The sequence below is a fragment of the Manis javanica genome, chromosome 6 (genome assembly GCF_040802235.1).
Source record: "Manis javanica isolate MJ-LG chromosome 6, MJ_LKY, whole genome shotgun sequence".
Taxonomy (NCBI): domain Eukaryota; kingdom Metazoa; phylum Chordata; class Mammalia; order Pholidota; family Manidae; genus Manis; species Manis javanica.
The window spans coordinates 26929103-26952315 of NC_133161.1; the positions used below are offsets into that span (position 1 = coordinate 26929103).

The following is a 23213-nucleotide window of genomic DNA, read 5'->3' on the forward strand; positions in this document are numbered from 1 at the left end:
GGAATGCCCTTAACAAATAACAAGTTTTATTTGAAGCTAATATTCCAGAGCACATACAAATCAAGGAAGGGTGGCTATACAATTTTAGATCCATAAATGTACCATAAGGTGATACAATTGACACTATGTACCTTAGTTCTTTTTTCTACTTTCTGTCCTTCTGGAAATGATGAAACAGATATTACCACATTTCCCTGAATCTGGAGCTAATCTTTCCACCTACATGGAAGGATGAGTTACTTCTCAAGGCAAAAAAAAAAAAAAAAACACTTTAAAGCTCAAACTTAGTAGCAATAGGCACTGGGTTTTAGGCATTTGCACTGCCAGAGTAAACCCTCTTTCCAAATCTAAAAGTGATGAGAAGGGTACCAGATTTGTCTTACTTTCTGAATGCATGCCCTGGATCTAAAAATTCTTCTCTGTGTGATGCTAACCTAGTCATTTAATCTTCCTTACCCTCAATTTCCTCAGTCCAAGAATGAATTTATAAATATGTAACTCAAGTGGTTATACTTGACATGTAATAATTACCAAAAATTATTTGTTAATTGAATAAAGATAAATGGATGGGTGCGTGATAGCTATGAAATCAGATCAAAATAATGTTTGCGAAAGTATTTTCTAAATGATTAAGGGCTGTAGAGATATAAGGTACTATCCTATCCATAAATAAAATGTTTTAAAAACAATATTTTTAATGTTTGTTAGATATGAATGTAAACATTGATGGGTTAACAACATAGAAGAATTCTATGACTCCGATAAGCCCTTACTGAATTCCTCAGAAGCTGGAGAATTCCCTTTGCAGCAATCTGAGCCCAGGGGCTCCCATGTGCTCCTGGACATGCACGTTCATGACATGCTTGGACTTCACAATGGAATTGGAGATTCTGCATTAGGAAGAAAAAGGTCAGCCTATTTTAAAAGAATGAAGCAGAAGTAGCTTGAGAAGGACCAGAGGAAGGATGCCTCTACACCTCAACCTTCCATATTCACCTGCTGGCAAAGATAAGCTGCAGGGGAAATACTCATTCCTCATTCCAGTGGGACTCCAAAGCATGGATATATGTGAAAGACTTTGGGCATTGATGTGGTGCAAGGGATCAGGTTTAATCTACCAAGTAGTGTAGGGTCTTGGAACCATAGGAACATCCAAAAGGTGAAGCAAATGCTTCAAACCAGATCAACAAAGAAAGCTTCTTATTGAACTTAAGCTGAAGTACTTCAAAATGGTTGTAGACTTTGACATCTACGAGTTCTTCACAAGATCAACGTGTGTCTGGTTCTGCTTTGTTATTGATTTAGAGAAAACTTTATTTTTCTCTGGGCATCAAAGTTTGTTTTTGTCATGCACAAAAGTCTCTCTTATCTCATTCCCTCCAGACACACCTCCTAGCCTTTCTCTATCCTTCCGAGATGCTCAAAGTATTTCATCACCAAGAAAGACTCACTTTAACAGACTTTAACTCAAGAACTTAACTTAGAGCTTTAGAAATATTAGGCAATTTAGTAGTTATCTCTGAAATTAATCTCCAACATTCAAATAAAGCTATTAAATTGTGTCTTCATTCCTTAGAGTGTAGGACAGCTCAATTAGGTCATGTTTGGTGATTACAGTTGTACCACCTTTATTTTTCTTTGTGTTATTCTGATCTCTACTTCTCTACCCACACCACTGCCACTATCACCACCACAATCAAACTCCTTTTTCTTTAGTTTAATCATGTTAAATTGACTTATAAGACAAACAATACCAAAAAATCTCAAGGAAAAAAAGTGTAACTAAGGATATATTTAACACTTCCACAAATCTTTAATATAGTTTTCAAAATCTTTCAAGGAGCTCAGCTCATGATAGACAGCCACTGGATACCTACAAATAGGAACAAAGATTTCTCTATGTCCAAAGATGTTTTCAAAAATAACACTCCTTAGGCTCACTGCCTTAAGTCAGAAGCAATTAACATCAGGGCAGGGGGCTCCCCCTGGTTTGTGGCTGTCTTAGCTGTGGTCCCTGATTTTTGCTTTCAGAAATCCCAATGGGTCTGGACTGAATTCTTCGAAGTATGCAAGAATGAGGGTGTCACAAATTAGCTTTCTCTCTCTTTTGCCTTCTCTCCAGCAATCAGTAGGGTATGTGGGATATAAATACTCTTCCCTACTCCAGCCAGCAGTTTCTGAAAGAAAACAACAAAACAAAACTGAACAAATTATCAACACCATTGAGTTATACCTGAGTTTGCAAATGTTTTTCTCTGAAATCCTGCCATCTGTGTTTTCTAAAAGGTGCCCAGAGAACTTAGAACAGGGGGAGAGAGTCCTTATCTCAATGATAATTATGTTTCAAAGGGATAACTCCCAAGTCCTGGAGAAAGACTTCCCTGGGTTGTAAACTGATAGGAGGGTTCTAAAATTTTTATATCTCAAAGGGGCAGAGAAAGCATTTACATGTTTTTTAAAGCAAGTGCTCTGAGGAAAGGGGAGTCAGGAGGAAGCCTTTCTGAGGTCAGAAAGCCTGAGGGAAATGTTAAAGTCGTCTTGGGCATGGATTCATTTGTTCTACAAAACAAAATCGGATTGAAAATGGACCTATTTTAACACCATCCAATGTTAGCCATAGAATGACCTCCCTGGGAGAAGTTTCTCCTCTAAGTAACATCTCCACCCAAGAATGTGTTGAAAACTCCATGATATCAGTATGGTTTTCCACAGTCTGATTATTGTGATTAAAGTACAAAATTCATCTTGAAATGGAATCAAGTCACCATGTGGTTCAAATGACCCGAGAAAAGCATAGTTAGTTTCTGGCCACTTGCCTTATGCCCATAGAAGAGAACTTCTTAGAGATTTTTATTCTTTTTAATGGTATGCAGTGATGGAGTTGTTACTTTGCTCACCCTTGCAATGCATCACAGAATGGATTTATTATGAAAACTCAAGACCTTCGTTTTTTATTTCCAACTCACACTCACCACCACCAGTACACACCTGGCACATCTTCTTTTTTGAAAGTTAAGAAGCTTCTTTAATATCTGGTTCTTAAAACATGAGTTTGAGTTGTGTTTTTTTAGTCAACCAGAAGCCAGAAGGCATCACATAAATAAAATTAACTGCATTATAAACCAGGCTCTAAGCTAGTTAATGGAAACTGAGGTGAATTGCTTCTGAATGGAAATCAACTCTCATCCCTACAATTGAAACACCTGTCCCAACTAATAAAAGAAATTGCTACTTAAAGAACAATTTTATATGCATAAATCTGTGTATTTATTTTTTCTTCTTTTCTAGTTCCTTTTTTGTCTGTTTTCAAATTTTTTATAGAGATACATGCAATAAAATCTTAATGTACAGCTTGATGAATTTTGACATGTGTATCAAAATACCAAACATTCTCACAATATTTCCCCCTTCACCTATTTCAACCATCCTCCCAGTCCCTCCTCTATGGCAACCACCAGTCTGTTCTTTATGTTTCTGAGTTTATTTCAGGGTTGTTTTTTTTGATTTTTTAGATTCTACATATATGTGAAATCATACAGTATTTTTTCTCTGTCTGACTTATTTCAGGTAGCATAATACCCTCCATCCATGTTGTTGCAAATAGCAAGATTTCATCCTTTTTCCTGACTGAGTAATATTCCATTGTATACATGTACCACTTCTGTTTTTATCTATTCAGTTATTGATGGGCATATAGGTCATTTACATATATTTTGACTATTGTAAATAATTCTGTGATAAACAGGAGCACATGTATCTTTTCAGATTAGTGGTTTTTTTTTTTTCAGGTAGATTGTCAGAAGTGTGGAATTGCTAGATCATATGATATTTCTATGTTTAGTTCTCTGAGAAACCTCCATACTGCTTTCTGTAGGCTACACCAATTTTCAATCACACCAACAGCGTACAAAATTCCCTTTACTCCATGTCCTTATCAACAATTGTTATTTCTTATTTTATTGATATTAGCCATTCTGACTGGTGTGAGATGATGTATCACTGTGGTTTTACTTTGCATTTTTCTGATATTTAATGATATTGAGCATCTTTCCATGTGTGTCTGTTGGCCATCTGTATGTCTTCTTTGGAAAAATATCTTTTCAGGTCCTTTTCCCATTTTTTAATCAGATTATTATTATTACTATTTCAGTGTTAAGTTGTATGAGTTCTTATATATTTTGGATATTAGCTCCTGAGATATATCATTTGCAAGTATATTCTCCCATTTAGTAGGTTACCTTCTCATTTTTTTGATGGTTTCCTTTGCTCTGAGAAGCTTTTCAGTTTGATATAGTCCCACTGTTTATTTTTACTTTTGTTCCTTTGCCTGGGGAGACATACCCAGAAAAAAATTACTATGCTAATGATAAGAGTATATTTCCTATGTTTTCTTTTAGAAGTTTTATGGTTTCAGGTCTTATATTTAGGTCTTTAATCCATTGTTAATTTATTTTTGTGTATGGCATAAGACAGGGATTCAGTTTCATTCCTTCCAATGTAGCTGTCCAGTTTTCCCAGCACCACATATTGAAGAGTCTGTCTTTTCCTCATTGCATATTCTTGCCTCCTTTGTCATGTATTAATTGGCCATATAGGTGTGGGCTTATTTCTGGGTTCTCTGTCCTTTCTATTGGTCTGTGTATCTGTTCTTATGCCAGTACCATACTGTTTTGATTTCTGTAGCTTTGTTGTATAGTTTGAAATCAGGGAGCTTGATACCCCCAGATTTGTTCTTCCTTCTCAAGATTGCTTGGATTAGTCAGGTATATGTGGTTCCATACAAATTTTAGGATTATTTACTGTAGTAGTGAAAAATGCCTTTGGTATTTTGATAGGGACTACATTGAATCTGTAGATTGCTTTGAGCAGGATGACCATTTTAACAATATTAATTCTTCTTATCCATGAACATAGAATAACTTTCCATTTATTTGTGTCTTCAATTTTCTTCATCAATATCTATAGTTTCAGAGTACAGGTCTTTTACTTCCTTGGTGAAGTTTATTTCTAGGTCTTTTATTCTTTTTGATAAAATTATAAATGGGAAGGATTTATTAATTTCTCTTTCAGTTAGTTTATTGTTTGTATATAGAAACTCAACAGATTTCTGTATATTTTTGTATCCTGTGACTCTACTGAATTTTTTAATTCTAGTAGTTATTTGATGGAGTCTTTTAAGATTTTATATATGTAGTATTATATTCTCTTTAAATAGCAACAGTTTTACTTCTAACTTATCAATTTGGATGCTTTTTATTTATTTTTCTTGTCTTATTGCTATAGCTAGGAGTTCTAGTACTACTTTGAATAAAATGGTGAGAGTGAGCCTTTTTGTCTTGTTCCTTATCTTAGAGGGAAAGCTTTCAGCTTTTCACCATTGAGTGTATTAGCTGTGGGTTTGTCATAATGGCCTTTCTTATGTTAAGGCGTGTTCCTTCTGTACCCATTTTGTTTAGACTTTTTATCATGAATGGATGCTGAATTTTATCAAAGGTCTTTTCAGCATCCATTGAAATGACCATATGGTTTTATCCTTTTGTGTGTGTGTCTGAATGTGATGCATCACACTAATTGACTTATGGATACTGAGCCATCCTTGCATCCCTGAAATAAATCCCACTTGGTCATGATGATTCTTTAAGTGTATTTTTTATTTAGGTTAGCTAATATTTTGTTGAGGATTTTTGCATCTATATTCATCAGAGATATTGGTCTGTAAAATTATTTTCTTGTAGTGTCATTGGTTTTGGTATCAACATGATGCTGGCTTTTTAGAATGAATTTGGTAACTTACTTCCTCTTTATTTGTTTGGAATAGTTTGAGAAGCATAGGTGTTAACTCTTTAAATGTTTGGTAGAATTCTCCTGTGAAGCCAATCTGCTCCTGGAAATTTGTTTGTAGGGAGTTTATAAATTACCACTTTAATTTTGTTTCTAGTAATTAAGTCTATTAATATCTTATATTTCTTTCTGGTTCAATGTTGGAAAAGTATATGCTTCTAGGAATTTGTCCATTTCTTGTAGGTTGTCCAATTTGTTGGCATATAATTTTTTGTAGTAATCTCATATAATTGTGTATTTCTGTGATATCAGTTGTAACTTCTCCTCTTTCATTTCTGACTCTATTTATTTGAGTCCTTGCTCTTTTTTCCTTAATGAGTCTAGCTAAAGGTTTATCAATTTTGTTTACCTTTCAAAAACACAGCTCTTAGTTTTATTGATCATTTGTAGTGTTTTTTTAAATCTCTCACTTCATTTATTTCTGGTGTAATATCTATTATTTCCTTCCTTCTACTGACTTTGGGCTTTATTCTACATTTTCTAGCTCCTTTAAGTGCAGGGTTATATTGCTTTTTTGAGATTTTTCTTATTTCTTGATATAGGACTTCAATGCTATAAACTTCTCTATTGGAACTTCTTTTGCTGCATCCCAAAGCTTTCATATTGTTGTGTTTCTATTTTTTGTCATTCTAAAAGTCTTTTCTTTTTTGTTTTTTGTTTTTTGGCTTACTCTTTAATTTCTTTCTTGACCTATTGGTTGTTTCATAGCATGTTGTTTAGCCTCCACATGTTTGTGTTTTGTCCAGTTTTCTTCCCCATAACTGATTTCCATTTTCATACTTCTTTGTTTGGAAAAAAGGCTCAGTATGATCAGTCTTCCTAAATTTATTGACTTGTTTTGTATCCTAACGTGATCTATCCTGAGAATGTTATGTGTGCACTTGGAAAGACTAAGCATTCTGGTGTTTTGGATGTAATATTCTGCATTTATCTATTAGGTCCATTTGGTCCAACATGGCATTCAAAGCCACTGTTTCCTTATTGATTTTAGGTCTGTATGATCTATCCACTGAAATTAATGTGTTTAAAGTTCCCTACTATTATTAGATTACTGTCCATTTCTCCCTTCATGTCTTCTAATATTTGCTCTATGTATTTAGGTGCTCCTCTGTTGGGTGTGTAGATATCTGCAATTCTAAAATCTTCTTGTTGGATTAAGGTCTTAATCATTACATAATGTCCTTCTTTGTTTCTTGTTGCAATCTTTGATTTAAAGTCTATTTATCTGATAAAAGTACTGCTACTCCAGCTTTTTTTTTCAAATCCATTTGTATGGATATCTTTTTCCATCCATTCTGTTTCAATCTGTGTATGTCTTTAGGTCTGAAGTAAGTCTTTTGTTGGCAGCATATAGATGGGTCTTGTTTTATTATCCATTTGTCACCCTATGTCTTTTGATTGGAGCATTTAGTCCATTTACATTTAAAGTAATTATTGATAGGTATGTATTTATTGCTACTTTGTTAAACATTTTCTAGTTTTCTTAGTTCTCTGATTCTTCTTATCTTGCTCTATTCCTTTGTGTATAATGACTTTCTTTAGTGTATAGTTGGATTCCTTTTTCTTTATTTTTTATCTATTATAGGTTTTTGGTGTGTGGTTACCATGTTTATATATGATGTCTTACACACATAGCCATCTTTATTAAGTTGTCAGTTGCTTTTTTTTAATGCACTCTAACAGCACTATATTTTTAACTCCCCTTCCTCCATGTTTTGTATATATAATGTCTTCTTTAACACTTTTATTTAATGTTTCCCTTAACCAATTGTTGGAAGTAGTTGATTTTGCCACTTTTGTCTTTTAACTCTCATCATAGCTTTTAAGTTATTAGTCTATTGTTTTTGCTATCTGTTTGCTTTTACCAGTGAAACTTTTTATTGCTTCTAGTTACAGCCTTTTCTTTTCCTCTTAAAGCAGTCTCTTAAATATTTCTTGTAAGGAGGGTTTAATAGTGGTAAATTCCTTTAACTTGTGTTTGTCTGAGAATCTCTATCACTCCTTCAATTCTGAATGATAATCTTGCTAGATATTAGCTGTAGGTCTTTCTCATTTCACACTTTGAATATATAATGCCATTCCCTTCTGACCTGTAGAGTTTCTGCTAAAAAATCAGCTAATAACCTAATGAGGTTTCCCTTATAGGTAGCTCATTGTTTTTCTCTTGCTGCTTTTAAGTTTCTTTGTTTTTCTTTGATCTTTTGACATTTTATTATTATGTGTTTTAGTATGGACCTCCTTGGGTTCATCCTGATTGTATCTCTCTGTGCTTCCTGGACCTTCTTGTCTCTTTCCTGCCCTAGGTTAGGGAAGTTTTCAGCTATTACTTTTTCGAAGAAGTTTCCACCCCTTTCTCTCTGCTCACTTTGGGACTCCTATAATGTGATATTAGGACATTTGATGTTGTCCTAAAACTCTCTTAATCTATCCTCATTTATTTTCATTCTTTTTCTTTCTGCTCTTCATCTTGAGTACTTTCCATTATTTTGTCTCCCAAATTGCTGATTCATTTTTCTGCATCCTCTAATCTGCTATTGATTTCCTTTAGTGTATTTTTCATTTATTTATTATATTATTCATCTCTGTTTGGTTCTTTTTTATATTTTCTCTTTTTTGAGGTTCTCACTGAGTTCATCCACTCTTCTCTCAACTTTTGTAACATTCTTTATAACCATTACTTTAAACTCTTCATCAGGTAGATTGCTTAACTCTTTCATTTAGTTCTTTTTCTGAAGTTTTTTATGTTCTTTTTAGCTCTGCCTTCTTATTTTGTTTGACTTTCTGTGGTTGTTTCTGCAGGTTAGGTGAAAAGGCTGCCTCCCCCAGTTTTGAAGGTGTGGCCTCTTAAGGAAAATCCCCTTGGTAGACTGCTGTCTGCTGGTCTTGGTTGGCTAGCTGGAGGCTGGGCGGACATGAGCTGGGGTATTCTGGTGCAGGGCATGGGCTGGGGGGTCTCCTTTGTGGTTGCCAATCAGGACCACACTGGCAGGACAGTCAGTGCCAAAGGGGTGCAGTCCACAGAGATCCCCAGTAGGCAACAAGCCAGGGCCTTGCTGTCTAGGTGACTGGGGGTGGAGGGGCATGGTCCAAGGGTCTTCCAGGTGGGTGTCAGCCAAGGCCAGGCTAATGGGGTATCTAGAAGTGAGTAGGTGCAGTCCAGAGTTCTCCTCGGTTGGCACTGGGCCAGGGTCTTACAAATGGGGCAGGTGACAGAGGGGGAGCAGGCAGAGTGTATCCATGTGAGCATTGCACTAGTGCCGTCTTGGTGGGACTGCTGGACCTATGACTGGTAAGTTTGGATGTGTGTAGGGACTGGGAAGCAACCTCTGTTACATCTGGAATTGGAGTATTCACCCTGATCTTGCTCCTATCTCTGCTAGCAATATACAGGGGTAAAGTAAACAATGTAACTTATACTATTCCCATCCACACTAACAATATGTGGAGGAAACTTAAAACAATGGCATTCATCCTGCACCCATCTGTGCTATCAGTGTATATGGGGAATGAAAAAATGGAGCTCACCAGCAGCTCTGGTTCTGAAGAGAGTTCCAGTAGGTAGCTCCTGCTTTTTGGTTGGTGCTTGAGTTCTGAAAATCAGCATCCTTCTATTATAGCTGTGGTATAAGTTTTAAACCCTCTACCTCCTAACTTTTTTTCTGGCACCAAGGCTGGGCTGCCCTGAGAGTGGGGCTCTCTCTGTTATGTCTCCATCTCTCCTGCTGTCTTTCATGTGGTCTTGTTATCCCTTATGCAGAAGATATCTACTCAGATCTCAGGTTTTCTTCAGGATGAATTGCTCTTTGTGTAGATGTAGATACAGTCTGTATTGGAGAGGAGGTGGATACTTAATTATCTTATTGTGAGCAAGTATAAGTTAGAAAGAATCTCACTTCCCAAAAATTGGATCTACATTTCCTAACACTCACCCACAAGGCCTCTGCTAGGGTTCATCACTTAAATTGGCACAAATTATTCCCAATAGCATTTTTGCCTCTACCAGCAGCCATCAAAAATTGCCCGACTTCTGGACTAGAATATTGCCCTAATTGCTACTTTTCTATGAGTTGCTGAGAGCCAACCACTCATAGAACTGCTATTGTTTAAAAGGAATGTGGTTTCTTAGCATTCCTGTTTGTTTTCTTTTTTCTTTTTCCACTTATACTTTAAACTATACAATGTGATGATTTGATGTATGCATATATTGTGAAATGATTACTGCAATAATATTAATAATACTTCCATCACCTTTCATAGCTACCTTATTTGTGTATGAACATTTATGATCTCTCTTAGCAACTCTTGAATATACGAAACGGTATTGCTAACCATAGTAATCATGTTGCACCTTCGATAACCAGAACTTATTTATCACATAACTGAAAGTTTGTACCCTTTGACTGATATCTTCCCATTTCTCCCACACTCCATGTATTTTCTTGAAAGAAATTCTCTTCCTCTAATGCATGTTTGGCTACTCAATTGAATTAGACAGACACAGACTGCCCTATTTTAAAAACTGATTGTCCTCATATATACTTAATTCAAATCTTAATATTGCCATAATAATTAAGATAATGGCCATCTTAAATGGTCTTCAACTTCACCTCTGCAGGGCATGCATTTGGGGATCTTTTGGTTAGCATTTAATCATTTGCAGTCTTATTCAGTCTGTGTGACCAAAATCTTAAATGGGAGAAACCACTGAAAATTTTAGATACCAGATAAAATCGTGAAATAGAGATGAGATATTGTTATCAGTTCTTTGAAGTAACATAACCCCTACTTCATGGGAAAAAAATGACTTATTAACAACAAAATTAGGCAGAAGGAAGGAAGGAATGAAGGGAGGGAGGGAGGGAGAAAGCGAGGATTTGTCAAAAGGGATATGGGTTATAGAATTAGTAAAATACAGCTTTTCCCCAAGACCATGGTTCTTAATTATTTTGTCGTATTTTATCTTACGTAACTCATTTAATATTTAATTGTTGGACAATAATTTTTCATTATTATAAAGCCTTCTACAAAAAGATTGATAAATATATCTTAATATGCATCTAAATAGCAAAGGAGTACTATGAACCTGCAGTTCGTACAAGACCCAGCATAGCATTTATTGGAGGAAACTAGCCAAGACGGGTAATCAGTGGTAGGTGCACAGTTCCCTGTTGCCCATCATACCTAGTGCTCAAGGGTAAAGCAGGTCCAGACAGAAGTCCTGTGAAGTTTAACTGACCATAACTGGGAAGCCCTCATCCACACCCTTCCCTTAAGCCCAAGCAGTGTGGTCCCAGCAGTATGACATGGCAAAACTCTGGCTTCCTGCCCTAGTCTACCCTCTCGGCATTCATGGTTGATGGAAGATGAAGGGGAAAACCCAAATAAAAGAAAGAATTTGGGAAAAATGATGGATGGTGGAAATTTTTAAGTCTTTGGACTAGAAGAATGTTTGGGGTGACTTTGTGCTTTTAAGAAATACTTATTTTCCTTATTTTATAAATCCGTGCACAGACTTGATAAAAAAGGAAGGCTTCTAAACTCATTTAATGAATCACACATTATCTTGATATACAAATTTTATAACAAAATAACCAGACCGATCATATATTATATGGCTAGATATGTAAATGTACAGAAAAAAAGACTTAGAAAGATATACACCAAAGTGGGGAATAGCAAAGGTGACTGGAATTGGGGCAGTGGGTACAGCCTCATGTGTAAGGTATATTAAATTAGATACACAAACAGACTGTCAAACATTACTTATATACTTAAAACACTGCTTAAATGTTAACAGCTGTTACCTATTTTTTTAAAGCTAATCATAAGAACAGAACTTAGCTCTATCCTTCAGTATAAAATATGTATGTTTGCTAGCATCTCTTATCCTGTTATCCATGAACTCTGTTAATTTAGACCCAATTGATATTTATTTGAATTTTAAAACTATGCTTATTAGGAATTGTTTTTGATATTAGCATTCTGATTCAGTTAACAACTTTATCGAGCTATATAGACCATAAACTTCACCTGTTTTAACTGTGAAATTAAATGAGTTTGGGTTCATTTATAGAATTATCCAGTTTTAAAGTATTTCTACCACCCCAGAAAGATCACTTTGACAAGTCTGTCAATCTTCATTTCAAATGCCATTCCCCAGCAACCCTAATTTGCGTTTTTTCTCTCTGAATTTGCCTTTTCTAATATTTCATATAAATGGAATCATGCAATATGTAGTCATTTGCATCTGGCTTCTTTTACTTCACATAATGTTTTTGCTTTTTCATCCATGTAGCAGCATGCATCAATAGTATATCCCTTTTTATTGTTGAATAATATTCCATTGTGCAGCTATACAACAGGATTTTTCTTCATTTATAGATCTATTCCTGAGACAATGTTAACTTTCTGTTTGATATTACCAATATTCAAGCTTCTTGCTTGGTGTAATTAAACTTTGGCCATTGATACTTTTGTTTTCAAATATTATTGTTGAATACTTGCTGATTAGAGTCCAAATAGGATTTATTCCTCAGTAAGTGTGGGTAGATTTTTACAAAGTCTCCTTTATTTTCTTTCCATTGATGCCGCTATTTCTCAGACTAACCAAAAAATTTAGTATTTATAAACAGACTTTCTTTGGTGTTTCTTCCATATTGTGACACCTTATCCTAGTTTCTAACATCTAGTAGTAGGTTTTAACACTATTTTATATTCCCTTGGTCATTTTGGTGGAAATATAGGAACATAAGAGAAAGATGCCTTTGCTCACTTCTCCCCACAACTTTACATATAAGTCTTGTATATAACACTTTGATTCCTAGAGCAACTCAGATTGTAATCATATTTAGGCACTTTCATGATAGACTTTTCCCACCTTTGTGTACCTGCTAGGATACCCTTTATAGTTCTAGGTATTACAGCACAGATTTACAATGTCCTTTATAAATATGTATATTGCAGAAATAGACAGTGTTCGGGCCAAGGCATGCTGTGCAAATAGAAGCAGAAAATCTGTTTGAACAAAATATTCCCAGCAAAATTATTCATATCAAGTTTGTCAGTGAAAGTATGACCTTGTTGATCTTGCTGGGGAAGGCAAGACCTGCACTGGTGATTTCCTGGGTTTCTTACAGTTTGGCAAACTACTAGCTCCAGGAAATCTTAGTCATTATGCAAATGGTCAGCATGAAACTTGTAGCCCCCATCATTTCTAATAGATTTTAGGAACCCTATTCCAGTGCATGATCTCACCACCTGCTAGCTTCGGGCCTTCTGACTTGCAAACCCACAGCTGCATCTGAGGAAGGAGAGTTATAGTGACTAAACAGGAAGTTCCTGAAAAAAGAACTTAATGCTATTCACTTTTTAAAATGGAAAGCTATAAAATCAAAGACCAAATTTTAGAAGCAGCAGAGCATTTGGAGGGAAAAACCCAACTCAAAGAAAATAACCATGCACAAGACAATTAATTCCTTGAGGGCAAGAATCACACAGATTGTGTAATCTGTTGTGCTCCAGTGTCTAATGTGCTGTTTGGCATATAACATATGCTCAAATGAATGAACAAATCACTTCTGTATTTTCTCTTTAATAGTTTCTCTTTCATTTAATAGTTTAATAAGTAATACCTATGAGCCCTAATTCCATTTTAAAAGTGTCTTATTGGACAGAGTTTTTAATGATTACAGGTAAAAATGTTTTCCTTTAATGTCTATCAAATAAAAATTTCAAAAGGTGTTCAAAGAGTAAAGCACAAAAATTTTTAAAGTCTACTCTATTTCAAATGGTATGTTAAGTAGGTTCCATTGTACATAACACTTAAGTTTTCAAAGCATTTTTAATGTTCCTCATTATATATTCAAAAGAACCATATGAAATAAGCAGACCAAGTCATACCTCCTTTCACGTTGTGGATCATGAGATCAGAGCATCAAAGTAGTCCAAATGGATCATTTTAAAATCCCTCATGTCTTATGCTGAGTTCAGAATTATCTGTTGTTAAATATTAATGACAGATATTTTCTGATATCCAGTATGTTTCTGGTTCCTCTCTGGAAACACAAATTAAAACAAGTTCAAAAGAACCAAGCAAAACTATACCAAGTGAAGGTGATACTAATAAAAAGTGTCTAGTCCCAGCGTATCTGATCTGAGACCTAGCTCCTTCATTACTCCTATCACGGGCCCTATTTTGCCAACTAGACTGTGCTCTGTATCAGGGTTGTCTAATACAAATACAGGACGAGCTACATGTATAATTTTTAATTTTCTATTAACACTTTAAAGAAAAAGACACAGGTGAAGTTCATTTCAAACATGTATTTTTATTTCATCCAAAATATCATCATTTCATCACATTATACTATCCATAGTCCAACTGTCAGTAGCACGTGGCTAGTGGTTAACATAGTGGATTGTTAAATATGGCGGAGACTGTGCCATATTCAGATGTATACTCCCTGCTGCCCAACACAGCAAGTATTCAATAAATATTGAATGAATAAGCACTCAGAATATTAACTCCTGAATCAGTAGCCAGACTAATATCCTACTTGAGGTCACTGGGTTTCTTGGAACTTTAGGTTTTCATCAAGTTTGAAGACTTTCAGTCATTGTCTTCACATAATTTCATCTACCCATTCTCATTATTTTCCTATCCTGGGATTTCAGTAACATGTATGATTGACTCTTTGATATTGTCCCACATGTTTCTGCAAGTTCATTCTTCTCTACTCTTTTTCTCATATTCCCCTCACTGGAAAATATCTGCTGATATATCTAAGATCAACAGCTCATTCTTCCACTCTCAGATATCTGTTAAGTCCTCAGTAGATTTTTCATTTCAATGGCTGTACTTATCAGTTCTAGAATTTGCTAAGTTTCTTAAGATTCCATTTTCCCATTGAGATTTCTTATTCCCTTATGAAGAAAATATTTTTATTTAGTTATTTGAACATGTTTTCCATAAGTCTTTTGTAATCTTACTTTAAAATCTCTCTGTTAAATCCAGCATACGGGCTGTCTTGGAGTGGGCTGGTTGTGTCGAACTTTTTTTTCTCGAATATGAGTCATGTTTTCCTGTTTGTTTATGCATTCCTAATAATTTTTTATTGTATACTGGGCTTCAGAGATGTTACATTGTGGATTCTGTTATCTTCTTGTGAATCGACAGTCGGTTATAGGCTGATCACCTTGAATTGGAATAGACTTGCTCCACCTTTTGTTTGGCATGTGTGTAGAATACCCCAAGTGTTTCCCAAGACCCTCTGATCTGGTGGGTCTGAGACTTCAAAGGCTGTCAGCCTAATTCCACTGCTTCTACCCTGAGGAACATTTCTGTGCAACAACTAGAAGAACTTACTTGTTAAAACATAAATGAGATCCCTCTCCTGCTTAAAACTCTCCAGTAGTTCTAATGGTTGTGAGAATAGAATCCTTCCTCCTTATAATGGTTTACAAAATTTGAGTGGTTTGACTTTTCAGCTACTCAATTTTCTCATTCATTTCCTTCTCTGCAGGGCCTTCCCTCAGTTCACTAAATGGGCCAAGTTCATTGCTGCCTCAGACATTTTGTGCATCTGTCTTCTCCAGAGAGTTGTATGGTTGGACACTTCATAGATTTCAACTAAAATTGTGCTAACCTTCCAGCTTACTTTTCATTATATTGCAATACTCACATGTATATACACATTCAAATACAGACTGTATATACATATATTCACACTTACGTGTGTTGTAAATCTACACTGTAATAAATGTTTATATACTTTGTTATATATATTGGGTTGCATAATATATATCTAAATATTTCCAGCTCACAATTCATAATATTGCAATATTTTAATTTTGTCATAGCAGTTATTACCTGGAATTATTTGCTTTATTATTTCTTTGCTTATTTTGTGTCTCCCCAAACTTGAATATCGAGTCCATGCAGGAAGAACTTTGTCTGACTTATATTCCTGGCACCCAGAACCATATCTGAATCACTATAAGTGCTCAGTGGATATTTATTGAAAAAAATAAATAAGTAAATTATCTTCTTTTACCTTGAGAACTACCTGTTCTTTAGATATACAGTTTATTACAGTGCAGATTTACAACACACAATGGTGTGAATATATGTATATTTAGTCTATATTTGAATGTATATATACATGTAAGTATTTAGAACTGGCATGAAAATGAGCAAACATTGAAACTAGAAAACGGGTAACTATCCAAAAGCCCAACACAACACCATCAGAATTGAATTCTCTTTTTCCACTGCTCCATAAGTCTTACTTCCTTCCAAGAGTGATTTATAGCATATTTACCTTTTTAACCTCATGACTGCATGCTACTATCATTTGGGTGCATGGTATGACTCAGATGCCTGGATAGTTAGGGGTTGCTGACTCAGAATAAGGATCTACCTCTCTGCTCACCCAGAACTTGCTGACTGAGGTCTGGCTTCGGCAGCCTGGCTCAAGCCTACTTCACTTCTGGGCCCCCAAGTTTACGCTGAAGCTCTGGTCATAATGTCTGTTTTGTCTGAGGCATCACTGTTTCATTTTTATACTTCATTAATAGCTTCACTAGTAGCAAGAATTTAGGGTTCTGAGGAATACTTAAGTTTAATAAGAGGGTTCTGAGGAATACCTAAGTTTGGTAAGAACTCCTGGTTGTCTTTTAGATCTTGCAATACTCACATGCATACACATTCAAATACAGACTGTATATACTTGGCTTAACGCAGATGTTTCAGTTTCACTAAACTGCCCTTCACAACACCTGGCTGATTGGACACCTGTCAATTTCTCCTAAGCCTAAACACAGAGGTAGGGCATATTCAGGCCTTTCTATCCACATGCAGGTATGATTTCAACATGCAAACCTGGTAAATATACTCATTGCTCTATCCTCTATGACTGATGAACATTCTCCCAAAAATTGAAGTGGACATAAAGTTTCCTGTTGCTGGATACTGCTGATTATCCCATTAACCTAAGCCTCTTCTTAGTTCCCAGGTCTGCAAGCCTTGTTAGAATTCAATGCATTTTCTAACTATGAAACAATGTCCTCCTGCCTATTACCCAACACAGTGATACCTGTGACATTCGGGTGACTAACAGTTTATAGCAGTGTTGTCCAAATCTCCTTGATCTTGGCAGCTGTGGAACCTGTTCTCAGCTACTATGAGGTTCCAGTCTGATTATGAGTGTCAGAGACCTCTGCTCCCTTTTCAGGATGCGGTTTCAGGTAGGCAAGCCAAGTGATAGATCTTAAATCTTAATATGGTCATAATACAACTGGGTCAGTTGGGGACTCAACAATGTGATACATGAGAAAACCACACATACACAGCCATGTCTCTTTCTCTTTAAATTTCTGCTCTTGGACACAGCTGGTCAAAAATGGATCCTTTTCCCTCCATCCACAGAACCCCATGTAAGGCCTGATCCGCCTCTCCCATTTACTTACTTCCTTTGCTGGAGGGCTCTTCAGACAAATCTGTAAGTTATCCTTTTGCAACAAGTTCTTGCACTGGGAGGAGAAACAACCTCCTACTTGGACTGGTTTTCTTTAAAAAAAGATGAAAAAGAAAAAGGCAGCATGCTTAGAATTCCTCAACTTGAAAGTGTGAAGCAAAGTTTAAATTCTGGCCATCTTGAGTCAAGTTAAAAGCTCTTCAGACTTAGCTTTGGGGCAAAATGGAAAAGCCAATTGCTCCTTCTTCCTCAAGACCACCCCAGATGGGCCTAATTTGGAATATTTCTCCTCATTCAACTGTGTGTTGTAACAGCATGTTTACAAAGTAACTGTTTTCTCTTCTTTTTTAATTTTTGCAGTTAATAATTTCAGGAAATTGAATACAGCAAATAAAAAAGTTAAGTCCAAAGATACAAAATTAAATTCCAAAGTTTTGTAGTTGTCCCCAGCTCCTAAATAGATTGCAAAATTCAAATCTTGACTTGGGCTTTCCAGGCTTCCTGTAGGCCCTGGTATTGCCTTATTCTGGTCCTCTGAGTCTTGCAAACAGGCAGTGTAGTGCAGTGGCTGTGAGGGCAGGCTCTGAGACTCCCAGCTCCACGCCCACAGGCAAGTGAAGGGCTTCACTGTGCCCCATTTCTGTCTGACAGATGATGATCCGTTGAAGCACTGGAATCCGGGGAGCCACTCAGCTGGCTGTGATGGTATCCTGAGATCCTAGTCCTCCCCATGTGTCTGTAGATAAGGCCTCCTTGCTGAGCTAACCTGGCACATCTCTTCCTTGAAATCTGAGCGATTCTAAGACATTCACATGAAAAATCTGGGATGAGCTCAGTAGTTTGTTGCCATTGTTAATGTATGAAGCTACTTTAATTTTATCCAGAACAGTTTCAAAAGCTTGATTAGAAAGTAAATGAATTACCCTGAGAATAATTCTGACGCTTCATACATGATTTTGCTTTTAATTTAAAGATCCACTATAGATTTCTCTAAAGCAGCTAGAAAGTGATGTTTTTTCTCTCAGTTCCAATAGTATTGAAATTTTATTTTTTAAGGGGCTCCAGGCATCCTGGAGGTGAAAGTTCTCACACTTCACTTGAAGTTTTCATGTTAGTCAAAATAAACTAATGTAACTTTCTTATTTCCTGAGTTTTTTTTTTTTTACAAATTACCCTTTTTATTACATGAAGACTTTGTAAAGAAAAATCAAAAAAGGTGGAAACTAGCTCACCTACTTTTCTTTCCAGAGCACACATCTTGTACAGTATCTTTTCTGTTTCAAATTATTTTTAGCAAAAGCTTTTTCAGTTTGATGTATAACTCGTTAGATTATGAACTATTTCTACTCTTAGATTAGATGTGGATGGACTTCCAAAATATTATCATTAACAAATGGCATTTAAGTGGTAATATTTCAATAGTAAAATATAAGGCTGTGATTGATAGCCATTATTGAAATGTCAAAACATGACACATTTTATATCTTATAGTCTGTGATTAGCCAACTTGGAGGAAAGCATATTGCCCTTGATTTACAAATTTTCCAAAGGTTGTTTTAATCATATTTGTCCCAACTTTCTGTGTAAGCGAAATTGTCTCAGAAATGAGATTTAGCTGTAATATCAGATGCCTGTTTGGAATGGGACTTTGTAAAAGCAGTGTCTACTCACTGTCTTTCAAATCAACCAAAACATGTGCCACACATTAGAGTCATTTGGGAAGGTTTAATTATTTTTTTAAATTAATAGTCGAGGAGGCTAGAGATTTGAATTTAATTAGACTAGAGTGGGACTTCTAAAAATAGCCAAGATTTGAACCACTGATTTTCTCTAAAAGGGAAAATTTAAGCATCAAGGAAACTATAGGACCAGAAGTCTGTTTGCACCTTAGTTTATATCTTTTTATTCCATGCAGGATTTAAGGTTAGCCAGTGGTGAAAGGCTCCCTTATCTCCTTTCATATGTTCACTATTCCTATGTACTTTCTTAAATTTGGTTTACCTAAATTCATGTGGGCCTTTACTTTTGAGCAAACATACGGGGGAAACAAATTTAACAGAAAAACCAAGAATGAGCTGTCTCACTTTGGATGTGACACCCAGGTAAACTTCCTTCTGTGGAGATCTGGACCAGAGCTCTGTGTATTGTCGACGCAGGACTTTACCCAGGAGAGTCTGAGGGCTCTAAAGGGTGACATGCCACAGAGCTGTGCTTCTGATTACACAGTCAAAAGTCTGGAGAGGTTATGTCTGATCCTCTACATGCAGAAGATAGAATATCTTAAAAAGCAGGAGTTACTAACTGCTTGGAGATGCAAAAAGGCCAGGGCAGAAATACTGAAACCCCTCCCTGTTTCCCAAAGAAACTGAGTTCAGTAGCATTTTGCTCATCCAAAGGACACACTTCTGGCACCCTTGCCCATGCCTGGCACAATAATAGATACTTTGTAAATATGTTGGGAGTTGATTAGAAAAATGGCAATAATAAAATGCTTGAGTCTACAGGAAAAGAAGTCTTCTTCTGAGCCCCAGATAAAAGCCCACTTATTTACAATGATGGGGAATTATTTTAATTTAATAAACTTGTTCATCTTTGTCCCTAGATTACAGAAAACAACTTTTAGAAAGATCAACCGAACTGTTGTGCTAGAAGCTAATGCTGAGAAAGAACAGCTGATAAAAGACCCAGAGCTAGAAAAATAGGATCTCACTGTGTTCACAGTAAAACTGAAACAATTGAAATTTATCACTTAGTTACATAAGAAGTGTATATTTTGTTCAGAAAACTGTACTTAATAGGACAGGAAAATAATATACATTAAAAGATGTGGCTTAAATATAGCAGTGAATAAATCCTAAGCCTTGATCATCATAAAATTTTATTTATGGGAAAAATTGATTTTCTGATAAAGCTACATAGATGAAACAGTAGTCTTTTTTTTTTCTATATGAAATCAAGACTTCTGGTTTTAGAGCAGACATATACTCTCCATGCTCCCTTGGAAACCCAGTAATAGCCATACTTCTTCCCGTTATCTATCTAGCAATGGATTGCACGCCAGTCAATGTTAGCTACTGACTCCTGGGGGCTGCTGAAGCTTGCATGCTGATTCTGTAATTAAAAGCCTGAGCGAGGAAGAAACTGTCAGCTCAAGCCTTTCCCCATACTGTTGGATGTCTGTCAACTCAAAGATTTATTTTTTTAATATCAGAAAATGTCAGTTACCATCTGAAATAAATTTTTTGATGATTCAAGCAAACATTGAATGCCTGATCCTTAAGTAAGAAAAATATAAAAAATACAGCATCCCTTTGAAAGCAACTTCTTTCACATTGTGAAAAGGATTTTACTTAACTCAGCATAGATCAGAAATGTTACCTGTTTCCATTTTGTAAGTGAAGGAATACACACACATATATGCATATGTGTGCGTGTGTGTGTGTGTGTGTTCTAGGGTTAGCATTTTTTAATAGAGGAGTTCAGAAAAACTGAGGATCTCATCCTATATCTGTTCCTGTGGACACAAAAACACTCTAAACAGGAAAACACCATGAAGTTTAGTTACAAAGATGATATTTATTCATCATGAGCTACAACACTTGTTTGAACAACAGTATGCCTATCCAATTTCATGCCAAAATAACAGTCTCATATATTTTAATTCAGGAAAGTTAATTGGCATGATATGAATATATGCCCATAGTGGTGTTTCTTTTCCAAATTCATGCATATGTTTGCATATGCCTTGTCTATATTTATGTATAAATGCCCAGCCTATTATTGATAGAGTAATGATAATAGCTCATTTCAGTTTTGTCCTCCCATCAACTAAAACTCCCCATGGATCACATATGTTCTCAAACAATTCTAAGTCTGTACGTCGCTGCTGCCCCAGCACATTTCTTCCCCTTGAAGTCTTCCCAGCAGTACCACCGGATGACAACATGCCCGCAGTGCTGTGATCGGCTCTTCCGTTCTTTTGCAGGCATCCTTTCTGCCAGAGGCCTTTTGGCTGGAGACTCACTGCCCACTGTCCCCTCCACTTCCTCCTCTTCTTTTCCTTCCTACCAGAGCCCATGTGGCCCTGGAGCCTTCTCCTTCTATTGTCATAAACAAAAGGTCTCATGCAAAACAACTCATGCAGTTCAGTCCTTTTAGGGTCCGCCCCAAAGGGCTTGTTTGAACTTGAAGTCACAAAGAAGGGTAGCCCCTACACTTTCATTCCTTCAGAAAGCATTTTATTGAGACCTTTCAAAATTTCCAGTGAATCATGAAAAAAAAGCTATTCAGGATGAAGAGCAATGACAGGATGTTAGGAAAGATAACCACACTGACGTAAGAGGACCATTAAGCCCATTCCTCTTCCTAAACTAGATGAGCAGCAGTAGGGTTGTGATGATATCTGCCCCCTGCTTTTATGAATTACCTCTAGATGATTTTCATTATAAACGTTAACAGCCACAATTTCATCTTTATTTCATAGTTTAATGAATATATCTAGAGGCCTGTTTGAGGAGTACACTCAATAAATCCAGTTAATAGCTAATAACTCTCTAAGATCACTCGATGGCTGAAGAAGGTGGCACATGCTATATTTTACTTGCAGGCACTTCAATAAATTGCTACATTTTGATCCCCCACAGCTAGAGGAAGAGATTATAAAGATGCTAAGCCCCATTACTAATCTCTTTCTTGCACAATCAATAAATACATTTTTGACCTCTTACCATACATTAAGGAACCATGTTTTGATGTATTAAAAAAATAAAAATAAACTCACTGATCTGAAGATACTTACCATCTAGTGTAGGCCTATATATACATACAAATAAATATGTAAGGCCATATACTATATTCCAAGTTTATAGAATTAATAAAACTATACAAATTTTGGGTTTTTAAAAAATATGTATATCCTGCTTATACAAGAGCACAGACCCCTGATTACTATTCAAAGTAAATTTTGTGGTCTTAACCTTTTACCATAAAATCTCTATATAGTTTAGCAGAACTAACTAGTTGATACCTTATCATTGAAAAATGAATTTCATTCTTTTTGAAATAAGAATATGGTTTTTTTGAAATACATTCCTGTTTGTTTGCTTGTTTGTTTGATACATAATGAATGCACTCAGTATGATATTCAAATGGTAAAATATATAACCAGTGAAAGGTAAATCTCTATCTCTTTTGTCTTCCCTAGTTACTAGGCTAATTACTTTTAGCCATTTCTTGTATATCTTTCTAGAGAAATATTACACAAACTGTACATACATATCCTGCTTTTTATATAAATGGCAGCATACTATGCAAATTCTTTTGTACCTGTCTTATTTTTTATATTTCCACATCAGTCCATGTAAAAATGGATATGCCATAATGAATTTAATCAGTTCTCTACTGAAGGACATGTAGTTATTTTCTGACTCTTGCTTGTACAAGCCATGCTTTAGTACTATCCTTGTTCATACAGTATTTCACACACCAAGTGGAAAAGCAGGATTAAAGAAGGTGCACCTTAGATTTTTATGGTTACAGTCAATTTTCCTTCAGCAATAAATTGCATTAGTGGCAAGTTAGTTATAAGAATAGCAAATCCATCGAAGATATTTGTACCTTGATATGGTGACCCTGCATGTCCTTTAGGGAGGTAAACATCCTTGTGTTAATGTGAAGTAGCGCTTAGAATATAGGAAGTTCATTGGAAATTTTTTTAAAATATGGAAGTAGGGAGTGGGAAAAGAAAGTTACTTACTCCCACCTAGTCTATGAGAATTAATTAACTTGTGCAGGTGTTTCTGTGGCTTAAGAAATTTTTCTTGCTTTTACACTTATTTCAGAGTTGTTGGTCTTGGGATGGGCTAAACACTTTAAAGCATTGATAAATTACTTTTATAA

General features: G+C 35.8%; 1 protein-coding gene across 6 annotated transcripts in view; it reads left to right on the top strand.

The window, feature by feature from the left end:
* Positions 1-23213, top strand: part of SLC13A1 (solute carrier family 13 member 1) — a 214807-nt gene that overhangs the window by 117947 nt on the left and 73647 nt on the right. Inside the window, exon 16 of one of the 6 annotated variants that reach the window (XM_037023455.2) lies at positions 20359-20494. The exons of 4 other annotated variants lie outside the window; for them this stretch is intronic. The gene's annotated coding sequence lies outside the window, so the exon portion shown is untranslated. Of the gene's footprint in view, positions 1-708; positions 3338-20358; positions 20495-23213 lie in introns of those variants that run through there. One more of the 6 variants, XM_037023449.2, reaches the window with a different exon arrangement.